Below are 22,240 nucleotides of genomic sequence, written 5' to 3'. Positions count from 1 at the left end.
ATCCTATTTCCTCTCTGAAATAGGAGGCATAAATGAGTGGGGAAAAGAATGTTTGCCTGACTCCAAGAATTCTGACTCTAGGAATTCTGTTCAAGTTTCTAAACAAGTATCCCTGCAGATGTGCTGGGCATCTCTGAATCAATTTCTGTGTTTTCCTACATGTGCTAATTTGTGAGCAGACAGTCTCCTCCTGCCATCCCCTAGCTAGTTTATACCACCCATGCTTTTAGAAGAATCAATTTATAGAGTTTGTGAAGCTTTCAAGGGAGAATATAGGTGAAAGAGCAGGCAGCTGAGGAGGCGTAGATGAGCTTGTGGGCTAGACCAAGTGAGCAAGTCCATCTGTCTCAACCCTTTGCTTTATTCACACACGAGGGAAAACAGATAAATTGACAACTGTCACTCCACTTACTCTTCTCTCTTTCTTTACTTTTCCCCAGGTTCCTCTTCTTAATTCCTGCAGTTCCTAAAATAGATGAGGGTCAAAGACAATATTTACAGATAATCTTCTCTGCTGCCTCAGGGAAAAGAATTATGACTCTTTTACTCCTTCCCAGATAGTCAACCTTATTTATAGGTACAAAGTCCAGGATGTGTAAGAAATTTTATTCAAAGGAAACATTTGATTCTTTTAATAAATAAATCCTTGCTAAATTCTCTCTTCAGTCGCATCCTATACTCAGCCTATATTCATTGTTTTTACTCTGTCACTGAAACTTTTTCACGATCCGTAATTCATTTTATCCTTAAATAAGAAAACAACTGGTCCAACATGGACTCACCCCCCTCCCCCCGCCTAGAATTCTTCACTATTTGCTTGAATTTTTGTCCTAATGTTTTTGGGTCAGTCGAGCCAAGATACATTTCCATAGACCAAGAGCCTGGGAGGTGAAAAGGGATCTGGACCCCTGGTGGTCTAGGTAAGGACACTGTTGCTTGTGTTTTGTCTTCCCTGTGTTTGAGGCTCCACTGCAGAGGGGTTCAGCTATCTGAATATGGATTTGAGTCAGCTTTGACATTCATAATGGACAACTCATGTCCTGAGGCATTTCTGTGTGGTCCAGAGAAAATGGAAAACACTGGTCCCTCCCTGCTGGCCCCTGGTTGACGTCCTAGGTCCCCTGCTGGGACCTCCTATCAGGGTTCCATTACAAGCTGTTCATCCTTCCATGAAAAGGAAACCCCAACAATGTGAGCCCCACTTTCTTGACGGGATGCCCTCTTCTCATGCCTCTTCTTGTCCACAGGCAAGCACAACAGTGGAGTCTGGCAGCATCTCTATTTCAATTCATGGTCTTTGGCATGTAAGTTTCTGCAACCCCTGACTCAAATGGGTTGCATTCAAAATGAAGAATCCGTTGCTGGATAGAACTGGAAAGATCAAGAGTAGAATCTACCCTACAACAGATTCAGGAGCTCACATGGGAATACTATCCTCCAAATGCCAAAGTGACTCACAGTAACTCAACATGTGCACAGGTCTTGTAGAACCATTTGTCAAATAATTTCTTCCAGCATCTTCCAAAAGCCTGTTTCTTCACCAGAATCAGGCAAAATTCCTACAGGGGAAAAATGGAACTGTGTCCACAGGCATCTGGGATCCTTCCTTCCACACATTTGCCCCTTCATTCCTCAGTGGTCACAAAGAAAAAGACTGGCTGAGGTCTTCACAACTGATTCTTCACCATTTCTTATCTAGTGTGTCTTCTCTTCTGTACTTCATCCATTTATCATGACCACAAGACACTTGAAGATTGAAGATGGTGCATGGAACAACTAAGTATATCAAATATGTTGCTGGAGATTGTAATCTAGTCATGGTTTGTGCATACGAATATCAGTAATTTAAAGAGACCAGAGATGGCCATATATCTATATGTGTATCTGAGTTCATATGTATATCCAGTTCAAATCTGTTGCCTGTATCTTCTTATCTATATGTCTGTAACTTTAATTTCTAAGACTTTGCTGTGGGAAGTCATAATAGAGACCATATTAAAATGGAAGTATCTCTCTTGGCCTGGCATGTCTTCTCTTCCTTCTTCAGGTGAGGCCAAAATCTTCATGACATCAGCAGCTGATGGTTACTACAGCATCGCAGCTCCAGCCTGGGCCCTCAGGGCTCCTGCTGCCCTTGTAGGTCTGCAGGTATTAGAGGGATGCTTTCCCCTGGCTTCCTGTCCTGGCAGTGAGCAGGGATCCCTCCCGGGCTGTGTTTGAAGTCAGAGAAGGTTGGCAGTGCCCCCCATACTTCCCCTGCAGAAGGGGACCTTCCTCTGTTAGCAGTGACAGTTGTTGCCTAGCAATGCCTGGAGCTATTATGACTTAAAGCCACTTTAGTGCCTTTACCCCTGACAACACAGCTCCCTCACTTAGAGCAAGGGAGGAACCAGCTAGGAATTTAAAAAAAAAACAAAAAAAAAACAGAAGAGCAAAGCCAGATCCTTCCTTGAGTTTACTTTTCATTCACATGAAATTACTTGAACTTCAAAGAGTGAGTTGGGAGTACCAGATTCAATTTTCTTTAATTCTACCAAAAAAAAAAAAAAAAGTTGGTTGAGTGGGGAGTGACCATCGTTTCCTTGATATGAAAGTAAAAAGAAAGTGGTTACTTTTGTGGCCTCCTAAATATTCCCTCATTTCATTTAGTGAAAAAAAAATGTGTCACATTAATGCTTTTAGGATCAGTTCCCTAAATACCCAGCATTTAACAAGTACTTACACTAGGCATTTTAGCAGTTATTCATCACAGGTTTACAATGTAAGTAAACAGCATTATCCTATCTGTTATTATGTTTTTATTGTGGTATTATTACCGTACCTGTTTTAGAGATCAGGAAACTAAGGTTCAGTAATAGATAAATGTGCGCGTCTGCCCAAGAGAAAAGTCAGACTCACGAGTAATATCAGGACGTCTGATCCCAAGGATGCTTCTTCTCCTAGCACACTGCTGTGCTGTCTTTCCATGGCAGTAGGGGATAGCAGCAAGGAGGAGACACAACCAAGCCAGTTTCCATCTTTACAGGAGAGGCCTCCCATGCAGATTAGTGACAATTCAGACCTTTCCTGATGATTTCCTTCCCAGGAGTCCTCCCACTCAGAAGACAAATGGTTCCGAGTTCTGTCACACAAAGAATGAAGAAAAAGGAATGCAGAATGAACAGATCAAGTAGAAAATAACACAGTTATCGTCACAGACCACAGTTCTCTTTCTCCAAATGATTCTTTCTTACCTGTTTTCATCTTCATGGTGAATGTGTGACTTGGCTGAATGCATTCAAGTTGATTTTTGGACTACGTGACTCTGGCTTCTTTTGGGTGGGGACCATACATTTATAAAGAGTGCTGGATTCAAATCTGAGTGGAAACAAGGTCCAGTTTCTTTCTTGCAAAGTTTATTTTAGAAATAAATAAATGCTTACATATCTTGATAGGTCTAAAGCCTAAACAAAATACTCATTTATTTTCATCTCATACACATAACTTGAAGATAATTTAATAGAATATTTTTAACAATTTTGTGCATGAAACAAAGTATCACATTGAAGAATTTGCTGCTTGTGACATCATAACAGTGCTCAGAAATTTCCAGATTTTTTTTGTAAGAGGGGCATTACTGCAGCTTGAACTCAGGGCCTGATGCTTGCTAGGTAGGTGCTCTACCACTTGAGCCACTCCACCAGCCCTTTCTTCGGGGGTTGGTTACTTTTTGAGACAGGGTCTCATGAGCTATTTGCCCTGGCTGGCTTCAAAGCACCATCCTCCTGATCTCTGCCTCCTGAATAGCTGAGATTACAGGAGTGAGCCACTGGTGCCCAGCAAATTTCCAGATTTTTTTAAGCATTTTGGATTTTCATAGTGGGGTGCTCAACCTGTAATTGTATATAACAAGGATACATTGATTACATGTATGTAAATCCACAGGCCCCTCCCTGAGCGCAAGTCCTGGCCAGGCTTGCAGGTTGGTTCAGGCTGCAGCAGGTGGATGGCCACAGCTACCCATGGGTCATACCCAGGTTGCAACATCAGAATTTTTTTTGTGGTGGTGGTACTGGAATTTGAACTCATAGCCTCACACTCGGTAAGCAAGCACTCTACTAACTGAGCCAAGCCCCAGCCATTTTTGCTTTATTTATTTTTCAGATAGGTCTCATCTTTTTACTCAAGCTGGTCTCACCCCATGACCCGCCTACATATACCTCTCAGGTAGCTGGGATTATAGACATGGCTCCATCACATTGGGCTTGTTTGCTTGTTTTAAATCAAGATCTTCCCAGTCTTCACCTCCTAAATAACTAAGTACAGACATGCACCACGACACCCAGCAACATGTGCATTCTTCTGGCTTTCTTATGTGACAAAAGTGCTTCCTTTTAGCCTCTGCCTTGCTAGTGAAGGTGACTCTAAAGATGAAGATTCCTTCAGTCATTAGATCACAACTAGTAATGCCTACTGTGAAATTTGCTAGATTTTGAAAACATAGGTGTCCTACAAATGCATTCCCAGAGAGTTATTTCCCACTCTGCTCTCTGGAAAAAATAAACTTGCACCTCCCTAAATTCATTGTGCAGTGTCTATGTGATTTGTTCTTGGTTAGAATTGCGGAATAAGGCCTTCTGTCCAGATTACAACAAGCAGACTCCAAGTGCTTGTTGGATTGTGTCTACATTTCCAACTTCAAGGGCTGCACACCTGGAGCCAGGTGAGGAAGTTGGGGTGGGGCAGGGGTCTGGAACCTACACAGCTCCTGCAGGGGAGAGGCTCCATGTACTGAGGAACTCAGGATGGGATTGAGGGAGCCCAGAGCTAGGTGGGCCCAGGAGAAGGGACTGAGATAGACATAGAACACAGTGAGGTATGTGTTGAGAAAGCAAGAGACAGAGAGCCTGGATGCATAGGTAAGCAGGACCAGGACATGGCGAGATGTGTGACTCAGGTCTGCAGAGGAGAGTCCTCCCAGTTGCCTTAGCAATCCTGCTGGATGGACAGGAAAATATGAACTCATAAAATGATAGAAAAGAGAAAAGACCAGGTAGGTGACGGGGTGGGCTCTGCTTCCCCAAGGAGGACCATAAAGCAGGATTTAAGATGCAAACCCATCATTCTGGGAGCTCAGAATGAAAGGCTTTGTTTTATGAGACTAGATATGAGCATCAAAAGACTTCCCTCTACACGTAAGTGGTTTTTAACACAATCCATTAAATAAAGAAGAAGCTGGCTGAGAGAAGAGAAGATAATAGGGACCAATTCAATCCATGGAAATAAAGCAGACTTTGACTTATAATTTGGTTTCCTTGTTCATCTTAGCTTCCTTAGAAGTTTCATATGAAAAGCTAAAACTATTCTGATTCTACAAAAATGAACTAAACCAAAACTATAACCAAACTATGACTTCTAGGTAAAATATAAGTGTTGGAAAATTGTGATAGCACATTTATTTACTTGTTTAAAGTTTCTGCTTACCTCTAAGTATTGATCCAAAAGCCATTCCAAAGCTTCCATCCCACAAGCCTGCTTAAAAGGCTCACCAAAAATGGTCAGAATTTCATTTCTGATCGTTGACCACGTAACAAGAGCAAATTCAGTCCACCCTTTCAAACACCACAAAATGAGACCTTTCCCAGTACCCCAAGGAGCTCTGAGAACAGCTTTTCCCCTTCTGAGGAAGCACGTTGGTGTCTGCCCAGCTCCACACAAAGCACTTGGAGCACAGGAGAAGGGAAGGAGGTTGGATTGGGTCAGAGCTGGGAGGGCTTCATGGTCAATGGCGGGGACTTGAAATTGGCCCTGCATGGTGTGAGAAGCCATTGGAGGGCTTCCAGCCTGACCAACTCCTCCTGCTCTTAACTTCCTCATCTGCAGGTGAGGAGTGTGTGTAATCACTGCTTTCCATCTGTATCAGTCAGGGCTCTCCAAAGGAGCAAGTCCAATTGAATGAATGTAATTAAAAGAGGGAGGTTAGCAGATGGGTCCTTGTGATCAGAGGCTGAATGGCCTCTGAAGGTTGAAGAGGCAGAGGAACCCAGAGCTGCTACATCCATGCAGCCAAGTACAACAGAATAAGGAACAATGACACAGTCTCAAGCCAGGGCTTTGGGACCTGAAAGCCCCTGGAGAGCCATTGGTAAAATGCGCACTCCAAGGCTGAAGAACCTGGAGATAGATGTTCACTGGAGTCAGAAAATTACATCCATTCAAGAAGGGCTGAGCATGTGCTAAAGGAAGTATCTTCCATTTTCCATGCTTCTGTTCCATCCAAGCCTACAGCCTATTGGATGGTACCAGTCATTTTGCTGACACTCAGGACAATCTTGTCTGGAAATATAGACACATCCAGATGTGTGCTTTGCCAATTTCCTGGGCATCCCTCAAACCATTTGATCCAAAAGGTACTAACATCTTTAAATCCAGGAAGTAGGATGGATTGCAGATCTTATGGCTCAGAAGATAAGTGCATGTGTACACACATACTGTATAGTCCCAGTAACAACTCACTTGTTAGGAAAGCTACTTGTGTGGTAAATAACTGAATGTGGTGGCGTTTGTGCAGATCAAAAGCATCACACAATACTCAGGGAATCTTGAGTATAAAAAAGGAACTCAGTGAAGGCAGTTGATTATTTTTTTTTTAAGATGGGGGTCTTGCTCTGTTGTCCAGGCTGGTCTCGAACTCATGTGCTCAAGTGATCATCCTACCTCAGTCTCTAAGTGCTAGAACTGTAGTTCTATGTCACCACACCCCAGTTATATTTTCATAGGGTCCTAAAACTGTGGTTCTCAAACATTTTGTCCCAGGACTTCGTACCACTGTGAAACATGAATGACTCCAAAGAACTTTTGTGTGTATGGATTCTGTCTATGGCTATTTAGGATACGAGAAATTAACACTGAGAACATTTTAAATGTCTTTATGTATTTATTTTAAAAAATAGTGAACCCATTACACAGTAACATAAACAACAGAGTTTTTATATGAATAACTATATTATTCCAGAAACAATGAAGGAGGAGAGCAGAAGTATTTTGCATTTTTACTAATCTCTCCCTTGTCCTGCTTAATGGGAACCAGCTGCGTCTGCATTCGGTCTGTGGCTCTGTCTCTTAGGGTCTAGGAAACTCCACTGCACACTCATGAGAGGAACAGTAAGAAATTAAAATCACATCTTAACACGATAACTAGACAAATACCACCCTCAGTCCTCGGGGATACAGTGTTAGCTTGGGGTCTTTAGTTCAATGGTTATCAGTTATCAGGTGATGCACATTTCTTAGGGTTCCACTCTAATTTTGATCTGTTTTAAAACTAATATGTAGAAACCTTACAAATTTTACCTATTAATGGGGTAACAGGTAATGTTCAACACATGTGTATATGGTATAAAATTTAAGTCAGTTAAAACAGATCCATTTCCCGAAATGATAAACATTTCTTCATGATGAAAGCTTTCAAATTTCTTTCTCCATGTATATTACATGGTTGGTTTCTATAGTCACCCTACTTTGTTCCTACCTAACTATAACTTAACGTCCATTGATCCACCTTCCCCACCCCTCCTACGCTCCCCAGCCCCTGGTGACCATTCTGTGAGATCACCTCTTTTAAGATTCCACATGGGAGTGAGATCTTGCAGGACCTGTTTTTCTGTGCCTGTCTTATTTCACTTAACAGTAATGGTTCCACTTCTACCGGTGGTGTCTCATATGACAAGATTTCATTCAGTTTTATGACTGGATAGGACTCTGTTTTATACACACACCACATTTTCTTAGTTCACTCATCAGTTGATAGACACTGAGGTTGTTCCTTTAACTTTCTACCCTTAATTGTGTCAACAAAATATGATCAAAATTGTATCAGGGTCACACACTCAAATATCTATAGACATTAAGCAGATAACACTTAGCCATGAATGCTATGGAAGGGGCCTTTGTGACTCTTCCCCAGTGGGTGTTCCCATGTGGAATAGCACTGTCATATTCTGACATTTTAAAAGAAGACATGACTGTGTTTCTGTGCGTGTGTGTCTGCATTTTACTATCGCTCATCTAACATAAGTGAGAAGCATGAGACAAAAATCACAAACCCACTGCTTTTGGCCTCCCATGTAAACAGCTTACATTTAACAATTCTTTGCATCTTTTCCCTTTTCTCAATTCAAAAATGGCACATTGTCCCTGGGCTACTCTTATGTCCCTGGAAGCCGACCATCTCCACAGAACACTTCTGAGGGCTGAAGGTCCAAAAACCCCGGATAAAACACTGGCACCTCCTCTCTTTTCATTCCTGGAGTTATTTTCAGCTGTCATTGTTGTCAGCTGGCAAGGCACAAAACAAACACAGCCTGTTTGGAAATAAACAGGGATTAGCATAAGGTTTCAGAGGCCCTCCCCTCAGACACCCAGCAAGGAGATGTCTCTGCCTCCAGCACACAGGAGGAGGGAAGACCTGCACAGGACAGGGATTCACTTCCAGCTGACTCGGCCAAGGGAACTAGTTGCTTCTTGCATCAAATGTTTATTAAGGGTGGGGGGCAGGAGCTGTTTCCTGGATTTTTGTTAGAATTAAAATACGATTCTGAGGTATTTTAAAATGTTTCTCCTACAGAAGAATAAATGTTATTTATTTGAATGATTTTTTCTTACCATCCTAAATCTCACAATGCATTTCCAGCTATATATAGCTGGGTCAGTAAAAGCATTCTTCATTTTTCTAAACTCATGAGAATATAATCCCAAAGCAGGAAAATGTAAGAATTAATTGTTTTGCTTCTTTTGTTTCTGCAAACCCAGCAATAGGAACTGTTTGAGGCTGTATTTTCTGAAATCAGGGGCAAAGAATCTAAGTACTGTAATTACAAGAAGGTCACCTTGGGCACTTCCTAGAACACAGAGATGTGACAGTCCACACCTGAGACAGAGGTGCTCCCTTCTTTCTGCAGTACAGGGGAAACTCCATATTGGAAAGACTTATCAATCAAGAATGAATGATAATCACGGATACATTGCAGATACAGAGAACAGTCTTTTCCTCTGATTCTCCCTCTTTCTCTCTGTTCCATGTTCTAGTGCTAAAATTTATTTCCTGATGGATCATCTTGTTACACATTTCAGTTTTCTGAGCCTTGCAACCAAGTGTGAAGGGTTTTCTATACTTGATCTAAAACTAAGTGATAAAAGTTGAGGTTACAGTGGTCAAGCAGGATGGGACAGGGGCCAGCCAGCCCTGGTCCCAGTGTTTGCCTCCATGGGTCAGTCATGTGAAGTCACTTGCAGTCAACACAAGCTCAAGTTAGACGTGGATCTGGCCACAGCATACAGCAGCAGTCCAGGTGAGGGCAAAACTACAGGTAGGAGCTGCAGGGCAGAAGCGGACATGGTAGAATATTTGGAGAATACAGACAAGCAGAAGGAAGAAAATAAGAGGTGTTAACTCTGCTAACACTCAGAGGCAAATTCTGTTAAGTTTTTGGCACAAATCTAGTCTTGTTCTCTGCATTTTTGGACCAGGAAAATAATCATTCTATAAATAATGACTGTAACATGTTGGACACTATACATATATATATATCTCTACTAGGAAATATTTTCAAAAATGTCATCTTTTCATGGTTGGCTAACATTCCACTACGTACATAAACATTATGTACCTTATGTATGATGTAATTCAAGAACAATAAACTCAAATACTTAAAAAGATTCAGACAAGTAAAGGAAACAATTGCATTTAGATCAAAACGAGATTACCGAATTCAGAGTAAAGAGAGAAATGCAGTCTAAGGAAGGAAGTCAATGTTTAGCTGTACCCATAAATGTACATTTCTGCTATGTTACAATGCAGTGTTGATGGATGTCCAGGTCTTTCAAGGCAAACAACACTACAAAGTTTAAAAGTCTGTTTTTAAAAACTGACAAATCATTTAACTTTCATTTGAATCCATGAGTTATCCAAAGAGAAAATGTCTTGGGCTAGTCTGTCTGAGGCTGGTTTACATCATCCTCAGTTTTTAGACTTGTAGGTTATTTCCACTTTTCATTATTTTAAACAATGTAGTGATGATTACTTTCAAACTGAAATGCGTTCAACATGTGATTAAAATCCTAAGAGTTAACATTTAAAAAGTTAGACAGCTAGCCAGGGGCTGGTGGCTCACACCCGTAATCCTAGCTATTCAGAAAGCAGAGATCAGGATCAGGAGGATCGCAGTTCAAAACCAGTTACAGGTAAATAGTTCACAACACCCAACACACACACACACACACACACACACACACACCAGATGGCTGAATTAAAAGTTATACCCTATAAAAGATTTTGAAGCATAATGCAAATATACTAATATATAATCTCTCCAGCAGTTTGTACTAAAATTTTTTTTACTAGTATATAATCTCTTTTCCAAATGTAGGTTCCCTTTTTTGTGTGTATAATTTTATATAAAACTTAAAAATATTATCAGTACATATGGTATCCTCAGTGTGTTTTATTATTGTAACGGTTAAAGTGTATTTTTCAATTCTGACTCTTCTTTGATAAGTGATCTATTCATATTCTTTCTTTTTCCTCTTTTTACTTGTTAGCACTCTTTGTATAGTTAAGATATTAACCTGTGCTTAATAACCTTCACCATATTTCAAAACACATAATGTTCCAGCTCAAAACAGATTTAATACTTAAACATATGGATTCAGCATTTCTTACAGTGATTTTGGTTTCATTTTCCTTTTTGGGAATGTTACAAGGTTTGAAATCTATGACATTTAATTTCAAAATTCCAGGGCATTATTGGCGAATTGGGCCATCTGCAGAGGATCTGAGATGCTCTCATTACTTGTCAGGGTTAACATATCATCTCTCAATAAAAAGAAGCATGGATGCATGTAAGCAAAGCAAAAAGAAAATACAAAATTAGTTTAAAATTTTGCTTCCTCCTCAGAATACTGAGAAAGCTCTGTACTCTTCATCTTGAAATGACTGTGAGTGCTAACAGTGGTGCATGCATTCCCAGCCTGTGATGCCCCATGAAAGAGCAGCTGTCACTGAGTTATCTAAAAGTTATGGGAAATCCCTTCATCAGGACCCCTGTCTACTGTCAGTGTTCACCTTCCTGCCTCCCTGTCTTTCCTGTGATGGATTAATGCCTTTGTCTCCCTGTATGATTTCAGAGGACCAGGTTTCAATGCTCTTGATGGCACAGGCTCAGTATATCTCACACATTAACTACTCACACTATTTTGGTAGGAATTCATTCACCATCTTGAGCTGAAACTCTTCCCAAGTATCATGGCACCTGTAGTTTCTATTTATTTCTTTTGTACTGGTCTTGATGTATATCATGAATATGAAGAGGAGACTTCATAACTGAGACAATCCAGAAGGGTGACTTCATAACTACTTCCATCCTAAGACATTTTCAACCACTAGATTTTACATTCTAATTACAAACATATTTCACGTGTGTGTGTGTGTGTGTGTGTGTGTGTGTGTGTGTGTGTGTGTGGTGTTTCTGGGGATCAAACCCATGACCTTCCACATTCTAAAAAGTATCTACCACTCAGCTACACCTCCAGTCCTTGATCCACTTAATCTTTGCCATTATAAGAATGGAGTATCCCCTTCAATTGCCTCTTTGTTCCTCTGCCTGTGTTATAATACATCTATCTTATCACTAATCTCATACAAATCTCTTTAAAATCATACAGTGGTTCTGATCACATACTCATGACTTCAAAGCCCTTTAAACAAGCATAACATTTGGTAACAACCTGGAGTGTATCCCACTTTTAGTGAATTAGATCTCTCTTCTGACCGATATTGCTCAAATTCATACTTTGCAGTTTTCCACCTTATACCCCAGGACTACCCAGCCAAATGTGTGGAGTACAGACACAGAAAGAATTTAGACCACTCTCTGTAGCATGGAAAGCACCATAGTTCTTTTCTTAGACACCATGCTGTTATATATTTTCACGACTTTGCTCCCAAACTCCTCTCCTTGAAATATTTCTATATTTGTTTGACATCCTTCAAGATCCACCTGGTGCACCAGTCTTCAGAAAGCTTTCTCTGAACTTTAAGCTGACCTAAGTTCAGTTCCCCCAAATTCTCATAGAACCCTTTATGGAAATCCCAGGTCTATATCTTTAAATTTTCAGTTTCATGGTTAGTTTTACTTAAAATGGAAGCTCCTTGAAGAAAGGGATTGGGCTCACTTATCCTTTTATTCCCAGTGTCCATCACAGCCTATGGAACATAATATTTGGATTAAAGTAAAGGATTTCATCAGGATCATTTTGAAAGCCCTTTCAGCCCTGGTATTTTATTCTACCTATTGGGTAAATGATCAAAGAAGGACCCATTGTTCTTAATTTAAGATGGGTGAAATATCAGCCTTCTGGCTCAAGCTCTGTTCACAGTACAGTCAGTAAAAAATTCTTATGATTCACTGGATCTCCTTTGCCCATGTGAACATCATCCATCAGTACAAGTCCAAAGAGCTGCTCCATTCAATTTGGGAATTGTGCCACTGTGAATGTACCTGGTCTATTTTTAGAATCTAGTAACTAACATTTCTGCCATCTCCACAGTAGCCTCTTGCTGAAATGCAGAAATGCTGTTCCTGGGTTGTGTTGTCTAAAAAAAACAGGCATTTTTGTATTTATTGAAGTGGGCTTTGGAAAGGCATTAGGAGGACACATTCTGGTTTAGGGTATTTATCAATAGTTGCCACAGCACACTTGAAAATCTCAGTCTCTTGAAATTTTAAAGATTCACTCCTCATAGACCTGGGCTTGATTACCTTCTGCCTTGTAGCTGAAAAACTGGAGCAAGAAGCTTCCAAGATCCTTGTAGCAAGGGCAAAGAGAGATAGAAAAGACAATCAGCTTTGTGTACTTCATCCCAGAAGTGACAGATGGCACTTCTTCTCCCAGAAAGAGTCAAGTGACTCCAGTTTAGCTGTGGAGAAGTCTGGGAACTACAGAACACACTGATACCTGTAGGATTCTGTCTTTGCCACATGCTCTAAGATATTAAAGAAGTTATCCAATGCATTCCAATAGTTCATCTTGGATACACACCGTGCCTAGAGAGGAATTCCTTTTCATCTTCTAGGTTCTAGAAGAGTCCAGGAACAAATTTCTCTCACCTTTTGTTTTGGTTGAATATGAAATATTTCCCACAAGCTCATATGTTGAGTGCTTGTTCCCCAGATGGAGATGCTGTTTTGGGAAGCAATGGAAATTTCAGGAGATTGGGTTTAGCTGGAGCAAGACAGTCTCTGAGGGTCTATCTTTGAAGGTTATACCTGGTCTCCAGTCCCTTCTTCTACCTCTGTGTCCTCTGTACCATGAAGTGCATAGCCTCTGCCCTGTGCTTCCACCACCAAGATGTTCTGCCTCACCTGGAACCTAGAATCACAGAACTAAGGACCATGGACACAAATGTCTGAAACTGTGAACCAGAATAATGCTTTGCTCCTTAAGTTGTTCATGTTAGATATTTTGTCACAATGGCACAAAGTGTGATTAGTACACCTATGAAGCAGCCTCTGGCTTTAAGAACAGAAATTCTTGGATGTCAAGCTGTTATACAATGTTAATTATTTCAGGCAGAAGAGAAAAGGAGGAATGCTGTGTGAGGAAATAGATTGAGACAGAGCTTGTGGCGAGCCAACTTTGTTCTCTCTATTGACTTGTTTCAGGTCTGTTACCTGAATCTATTCTTCTAATAAGCTTTTAATGACCATTACATCTGGTATCTGGCTGTGAGTCATGCTGTCTATGGTCTTAATTTCCTAGAAGACAAATCAATTAAGTGCTAGGCCTTACTGACTTTGCCTCATCTTCTGTCTTATCCTGACAACTCATGTTTCATTAACACACTTGGAAAGGGCTCACCCCAATTTGTTTCTCCAGATGGTTTGGTCATCCTATGTCAGAATAAGATAAATTTTGTTTCAAGAAGCCTAGTATTTTAAACTCCATGATGGGAAGCCTTGTTTAGGATGTCAATTACTCCCAGGGGAATGGCTATTTGCAATTCTTATGTTTGTTTAGATCTGCGATCCTTGTTAATTAGAGGGAGTCTGATTTCTTCTTGCAAACTCCAGGTTCTAGGATAACTTACAAAGACCCATAAGCACTCAACAAGACTGTGACTGAGGTGAACCATTTTGTAAGGTTGGAACCTCTGTGTGGCACAGGCTCTGTCAGTGCTGTGGTGAGCTGTGTTAGTGTTGAAGAATACAAGTTTCTTCTCAACGCACATGCTCTTAGCAGAAAATACCCTGTATGCCTTATTACCAGTGTGTTGAGTGACAAAGTGCTTGGCGCACAGGTGGATTTCAATGGTGAATGAGTGCATGCATGAGTGAAAGTCCTGATGACCAAAGAAAAAGTATTAATTTAGTTTTGTTCTTTGCATCTTCTTGAATATGAACAGTTCAGAACGGCCATTAAGGAAGTCAGTGGGGAAGCCAATGACCCACTCCCAAACAAATATGGGAACATCTCTGAGTAACGCTATCAAGAAAGCTCAAAATGTTCCTGTGTTTCATTACTGACATACATTTCTAGAGGATCCAGACTGTGCACAGTCCTATCTTTGGAATTAAGGTGTTGTCTGTCAAAGTCTGACTGCCTTGGTTTTTATTTTCATCTTGCTGTCTTCTAGCTAGTTGGACAAACTTCAATAAGTTATTTAATATCTTTATCTTAGATCCTTCACACATAGAAAGAAGGTGATAAAAATATTTATATTTTGTTGGGAGTAACAGTTTGATGAGCTCCCTTATGTGAAGCTTAGAGAATGCCTAGCACACACCAAGGGCAAGGTAAACACTGCCTGTTATCATTGGGCTATTGTGAACTTATATGACCAAACTCGAATTATCATTTGGTGGACATAGAGTGAAGGGAAGCCTGAATTTGTGACTTCAGAGCCTTCGAACAATTTTGAAGTCACACAAAACTATAATTGAATCCTGAATACTTCAGGGTCACCCTTACTTACCTTTGTCATCAACAAGGTATGAGTGACAATACACATTTCAATACTAATGACTAAACTTTTAAATAGTAGTTAAGAGTGTAGGGAATCATTCAGAATACATCAAGTTCATGAAACAGGAGATAGGACACTTTTTAAAATATGTATAATATCAGAGGATTATTTTAATGTGCATGTGTGCATACATATATACAGATATGATATAAAGACTGAAAACAAAAAACATTTTAACAGTGGCTATCTGTTGTTGGGACTTTTTTTATTTTCAACCTTATTAATTGTGTGTGTATGTGTGTATATGTGGTACTGGGGTTTGAACTCAGGGCTCCAAAGCTTGCTGGGTGGGCTCTTCTATCACTTAAGCCACTCTCTCAGCCCTTGATTTTTCAAATTTACACTTTCACGAAATTTCAATTTTTTTCTACAATGGACCTAAGTATGCTTAAAATTGAAAGTTAGATAAGAGCTTCTGTTAATCCCTGCATGTACTCAGGAATGAAGACAGCATTTGACATCAACTCACACATCTACCCCACTCTCAAACACTCGACACAGCCCCCATAACCCACTAAGGAACAGAACTTATTATTGTATTTCCTGAGTACATGATGTGGTGCTATCACATTTGAGAAGATTTTCTTTTCTCTTCCATTTCAGAGCAAGATTTCAGGACCAACTTGTAAACTGTGGCAATCCTTTCCTGCTTCTCAGCAAGCTGTCAAGTCAAGAAGACCATGCATGACCACACACTTCTCATGGCAAGACTTTAGGCTGGTTTCTGTCCATTTCTGGTTTTCACCAAATACATGATATGTTTTCTTGCGAAAATCTACCAAATTGAGGCTCTCTTCCTGGTATTGGTTCAAAGATACATGGAGATAATTCCCAAACTGTATGCCTCATTTATCTGTCTAAGAGCCTTGTTTACATTCTTTAATCCCAGCCCAGTCCAGTCCTATCTGTGGTCTTCACAGCTATGGCCTTTTTTGACCACCACTGAAAGGATGGCTGGGTCCACTTGACCAGTGCAGGATTGGTGCAACCATATTTGCAAGCTTCAGTTGCAAGTGATGGCGATACATTTCCAAACTGCAAGTGCACAGAGTGGTTTTGTTTTCCTAAATCCTAATAGCCTCAGGTCATTTATCAGCAGAAAACCATGTGTGAAATAGCAACCCCCAGTCATTTATGATTAGAGAGTACAGATGTGTACATAAGCACACATGTGCATAAAACAGTTTTTCTTAGGTATTCTCCCTCATGAGAACAAGTTCTAATCTGTGCCCCATCTGTGGCTAGGGACACTAAAAAATCAGGGGTCCAGTTTGAATGGATATGCCAAAAATAATCGATTGTGACTTGGGTCTAATTCCTTATTAATCTGTCAAAAGAGAGCCAACTTTCTTGCTGAAACCCATAGCATCCCTCAAATGGTGACATACAACCAGAAATGTAGCTGTTGTATGTGGCTATCAGAAAGGCTACTTGCACTGAGATAGCTTTACTGGGAGTTGTGTCTGATTCCTTCATGTATGTACAGAGTATAGATGCAATGGCTGCAACTTTGTCAGTGCTTTGCAACCATGAACAAAACTTGAGGTGAAAGTCATACAATATATGAAGCAAAAAGATTACAAGCCTGAGTCCTGCTAACCTTGAACAGACCAATCCTAAACTGCCAAAAAAAAAAAAAAAAACAATATATTTTATATGAAAAGGAAATAAATATCGATCTTGTTTAAGTAGCAAGGTTTATTTGGGTTTTAGTCATTTTTTGTTGTTATTTTTTTAAGTTGCTATCGAAGGAATCCCTCAAGCAGTAGAGGTTCAGGATACAGAAAGACACTTCTCTTTACTCTGAGCAGAATGTCAATTGAAGCCCAACCATGTTCCTGACTCTGGTTTCTTATACACCAAGTCCCTATTGTGTGCCAAGTTGACCTCCCAGGTAGCCTCATGCTAGAAAAGAGAATTCTGTAAATGGAATAGACAGGCTTTTTATCTCCAAAAATATCTCTTAAATTAATAAAAATGGTGGCTACTACATAAAACTATTTTAGGGAGCCAAAAGCCAGCCCGCCCACATTTCAGCTCTTTGAAGGCCCGCAAAGTAGAGAGTGTCAGGCTAACAATTCAAGACGAGTCTAAATGTGAAAGGAAAGGAGGCTGACTCGTGTCAGCCTTGAAATGGCAGCATCTCAAGGGCGTTACTGTCATGAGAGGTCATGGTCATCTTGGTGTTTGGTTCCCACTCCACAAGACATTGCAGAACAGTGCACTTGGGGCCCAGGAGGGCAGAGATGGAGATACAAATAATAGCTCTAGCAATAAAGACAGCAATACTGCCAGGCATTAACTGAGCGTTTACTCCATACTAAGTGAAAGTCTAAGGACTTTCATATGCATTACCTCCTAACTCTTACAATAATAAGAAAAAGAATTAAAGTATTATGGAAGGAATTATTAGGATTCCTTTATTTAATGAGAAAGCTAAGTCAATTTTGTTATTGTAAACCAATAGCAAATAGTAAAAATATTAGAAGTATAAATTTAAAATAGCTGCAATAATTGAAAACAATTGAGCCAACATAGGCATTAGGCAGTTAGTTAAGAAACCTGGTAAATGAAAAGAGGGCTTGGATATTGATTAAAACAATCACATCCCTGCCTGCTGATGTTAACAGAGTGATTTGTCTTATACAACAGGGTCTTGGTGACCTACAGCCTCCACAATCCAGTGAAAAGTCCATTCTGACCACCCCTTCCCACCACCTGACATGTGGAAAGAATTAATGCTGCATAGCCTAGTTCCCAGGATGGCCGCCTCCACGTCACAGACCCCAATAAAACCTTAAGTTCTTGGGACTCTCAGGGCAGGTGCTCCCCCTTGAGCCTCCCCACTCTCCCACCTCAAGTGTGTACTCTTGCTTTACTTTGTTTTTGTTAATAAGCCCGCTCCTGGTTTAGTCTCCTCTGAGTCCACCCTTGAATTCTTTCTTTGAAGACACTTTTTGACCCCAACCCAGCAATCTGGATCCAGGGACACAACAAGATTTTACAGGGCAGAACTTTTTCATAATAGTCAGAAAGTAGAAATAAATTATACACCCACCAACTACTGCACAGAGAAGCAAACTTTAATCTATTTTTACAACAGAATTTATCCAGATAGGAAGAGGAATGAAATACTGACTTTATGCTATGATGTACATAAGTCTTAAAAACGTTTTAAGTGAAAAAATTCAGTCACGAAAGGCCCCCTATGGTTTGATTCCATATGCATGAAATTCCTAGTAGAGGCAAGTCCAGAGATACGGAATATAGATTAGTGGTTGTAAGGAGTCATAAGAAGTGGGGTGGGGCCTGGTTGCCAGATGGACAGAAAGTTTCATTTTGAGAAGATGAAAAAGTTCTAGAATTGATGAAGGTGATGGCTGCACAGTTTCATGTTTAATGTTAATTATTATCAACACTTGACTAAAATGGGACCATTGGAGTGGCTCAAGTAGTAGAATGCCTTTCTAGCAAGCACAAGGCCCTGAGTCCAGTATCACCCAAAAAGAAAATTAGATAAAATGGTTAAAATGGTAAATTTTATGTAATCTGCATTATCTTCCCCCCGCACACATAGTATAGACTGATCCCTCCTCTGTGATAGTCTCCACTCCCTACCACTTCTCCCTGTCTCCCTATCCCCAGCACCTCATTTCCGTGTCCTCTGCACTTCCCATGGTCACATCCTCTATGCATATGCGTGGTCATCTCCCAGTCCCTCTTGATGTCAGCACCAGCCTCTGCAAATCCATTGTCCATTGTCCTGTCCATTGTCCCTGCCTTTCCTGATGGTGGCGCCCAGGACACAGTGATCAATCCAGTGATCCATCCACCCAGAGTGTCCAGTTGATGTGAGGGTGTGGGTGTGGTCCCCTCGGCCCCTCAGAAGTGGTGTGGATTAGTGACCAAAAGGACAGAGATGATATGTAAGGCACCTAATGACCACAGAAGATCACAATGACAGCAACAAGTCAATCAGAAAGTTTTGGGTAGTATTTTCCTGGGTAAATTAATTCTTCAAACTCCAACATGTATAGATAGATATTACCTTAATATACTTGATCTGCTTTTTACATAAATAAGTATATCCTTGCATTTACATAAATTTAATATAACCTTGTATCTACATAAATGAGTGGATTCTTAGAACCCACAGAGGTCACACTATATTTGGGGAAGGGTAGGGGGTTGAAGGATTAGGAAACAGTTATCTTTGGTAGGCCATTCTTTTTCTTACCTTAGTGGACACCCCAGGAAGACTGTTGGAGACAGCTGGAAGGTGCTCATCCTTTCCTCTTCCTCTCTCAGTATGTGCTATTTTTCAGGGATAACTGCCTCATAGCCTCCAGATGCCATAGTCAGGAACTGTGTCCTCTAAAACAGTGACAGAGATGGAGATAGAGGCAGCCAAAAGTCCTTTCCTGGGTGATCATTTTCTGTATATAGAGACTACCCTCAAGAAGACTTCCCCTACTATTTCATTGGCTGTAAATGGATCACATGCTTGTCACAGATGCCATGAGTGACTTAGACTTGATGTCATCATCTCTGGGGGCTGGAGACAGGAATCAGTTGCCAAATCAAGGTCCTGGCAGCAGGATGAAAAGGGAAGAAGCTGCTGAAGAGACGAGAACCCTTGCAGCCACAGAGGGCTGGTGGATTGGAGGACAGCAAAGAAGTAGAAAAAGATATTTTAAAAATGTAAATCTCCAAACTGACTTTGCACCCAAACAGGGAGTGCATTATAGGTAAGAATACTTGCTTTTAAAGCCTTTTAAGCCTTTTAAGGTTCTGTCTTCCTTTTTCCTAGAGGTTCATTTCCCTTATTTTATCCAACCTGAAGAATGGAACTGCTTATCTCTGTTAGGCAAGGTGTACCAATTCACCAAGAGCAAAAGGTAGTGCTTTAAAGAGTTGACTAGTGAAGTCCTCCGCTATCTCTGGGGGATGTATTCCAAACACCCAGTGGATGTCTGAAAATGCAAACACAGGCATATGCAAATATATGTTTATCTATATATACATATATAAATATATAGATAAACATATATGTTAAACACATATTTTATGATAAAATTTACACAGAGATTAACAATAGTTAATAATAGGACCATTATAGCAATATACTTACAAGACTGCCATCTCTCCAGAATACACAATAGTACTACACTCCACTTGCCCTTCTTCTTGTGATGATGAGAGATTTTATGGCTTCTTGTTGGCATTTCACATTTGCCAGAATCACTAGTCTTGTGCTTTGATGCCATTATTAAATGCAATAAGGATTATTTGAGCATAAGCCCCGTAATATTTTATAGTTGAACTGATAACCAAGATGGCCACTAAGTGATGAATGGGTGGGTGCCCTATACAGGAGGAATGCTCTGGACGAAGGGAGGAGTCACTCTCCTAGTAAGATGGAACTGTCAGACACGGAGTTCTTCACACTACTCAGAATGACCTGCTGTGTAAAACTTAAGAATTGTTGCCACTGAAACTTTCCATTTTGCATCTTCGGACTTTGGTTCACTGGAGGTAACGCAGAAAGTGAAATCATGGATAAAGGGAGGGTTATTACCATGGGAACAGAATCTTTGATTCTGAAGTGCTGAGAAGAATGCTTCTGGGTCACCCAGGAAACCTGAAAGATTTGGCATACAGATGGGATTGAACTCAGGGCCTAGGAAGTGAGTTTATGTTAAAAATGTTCATTTTCTTGTCACCTCTTTGGGGTTTTCTGAGACTTATTTGGCCTGATCATTTAAAAACAAGTCATATTTCACCATCATTAAAAAAAAAGCCTGGAACTGAGTGGGGAATGGGAGGAGGGGGCAGGGGGGAAGAAATGACCCAAACAACGTATGCACACGTGAATAAATGAACAACAACAACAAAATAGCTTCAGAAGTTGCTCTCTCATTAGATAAACAGCTACAATTATGAATTTGGCAATCGAGCAACTATATAATTAAAAGAAATATAATGTGGTTTTGATTTGCATTTCCTTTATGGCCCAGGATGGTGAGCAATTTTTTTCATGTGTTTTTTAGTCACTTGGAATTCTTCCTTAGAAAAGGCTCTGTTCAATTAGTTCATTTGCCCACTTCTTCATTAGTCCATTGATTTTGGGGGGAGTTTAGTTTTTTGAGCTCCCTGTATATTCTGATGCCACAATGTACCCCCACCCATCACAACAATAAAGGAAAAAAAATAAAAAAGAAAAGAGAAATAAAATGAAGGGGATGAACTTGTCCAAGGTATCCTGCACACACGTATGGGATCATGACCATGAAAATCTCTCGGATTGCTCATGTATGATAAAGGTAAAATGAAAATATTTTAAAATTAGACCTGTGCAAAATCCGCTTATCTTGGGAGTAGCAACATATGTGTATCACGTGTATACATCACAAATGGACATGCCCTGTAATGCATGCCTCCAAACCACTTCCACTGAAGTCATCCTGGGCAGATTGACAACTGAACCTCTGATTGGGCTCATTAGTAAATTCTCATCCTGCTCGTCCAAGCATTTCGGGTGCAAACATTCCCTAAACCCGGGAGCCACTCAGCAGTGATTCATGCCCTCAGTGCTGTACAGGGGAAAAATGAGAGCCTGTGACTGAGTTATGAGTCTAAGCCACTGAGAATACAGAGTGACACGAACTAATCACTGCAGGGAAGGGTGACATGTCTTCATCAGACTGGATCACAATCACAAACACAAGGATCTGAGAACATGCCCACAGGAGAAACCACCTCGCAGCCTCATCTCCTGGCTAATAACATTTTCCTTTTAAGACACATTGTCCCAAATTTAAATGCATTTAATTCCATGGAATATAATCACTTTGGAATAATTACAACATACTGATTATCAGAAAAGAAGTAAAAATTAAAGTTATCAATATTGTACATCAAAGAGACAGTTGATACTTTGGTAACTCCTCACATACCACCCTAAAAATATAGAGTGACATAATTTTTCCCTAACAAAGCAATGCCTTTGGTTTCTAAGAAAATGTAACTTCCAGCGACACTTCCCAGATGCAAAAATGTAAAATTTCAAACCCAAATATAGCATGCAAAGCAAATGAGTCAGCTAGGTTTCTCTGGTTTTTCACTGATGGAGTTTATGGGATTGTCATATAATATTTTACACACTTGCCTTTTGGACTA

The 22,240-nt window shown here is 40.3% G+C and overlaps 1 long non-coding RNA gene across 1 annotated transcript in view; it reads right to left on the bottom strand.

The window, feature by feature from the left end:
• Positions 1-19,508, bottom strand: part of LOC141418856 (uncharacterized) — a 44,248-nt gene extending 24,740 nt beyond the window's left edge. Inside the window, exons 1-3 of the long non-coding RNA XR_012443518.1 lie at positions 19,299-19,508; positions 2,899-3,121; positions 413-466 (exon numbers count right to left, since the gene is read on the bottom strand). This is a non-coding gene — a long non-coding RNA (uncharacterized lncRNA). The remainder of the gene's footprint in view (positions 1-412; positions 467-2,898; positions 3,122-19,298) is intronic.
• Between the last annotated feature and the right edge of the window lie 2,732 nt (positions 19,509-22,240).

Source organism: Castor canadensis, chromosome 18, assembly GCF_047511655.1.
Source record: "Castor canadensis chromosome 18, mCasCan1.hap1v2, whole genome shotgun sequence".
Classification (NCBI taxonomy): Eukaryota; Metazoa; Chordata; class Mammalia; order Rodentia; family Castoridae; genus Castor; species Castor canadensis.
This window is presented reverse-complemented; position numbering and strand designations above follow the sequence as displayed.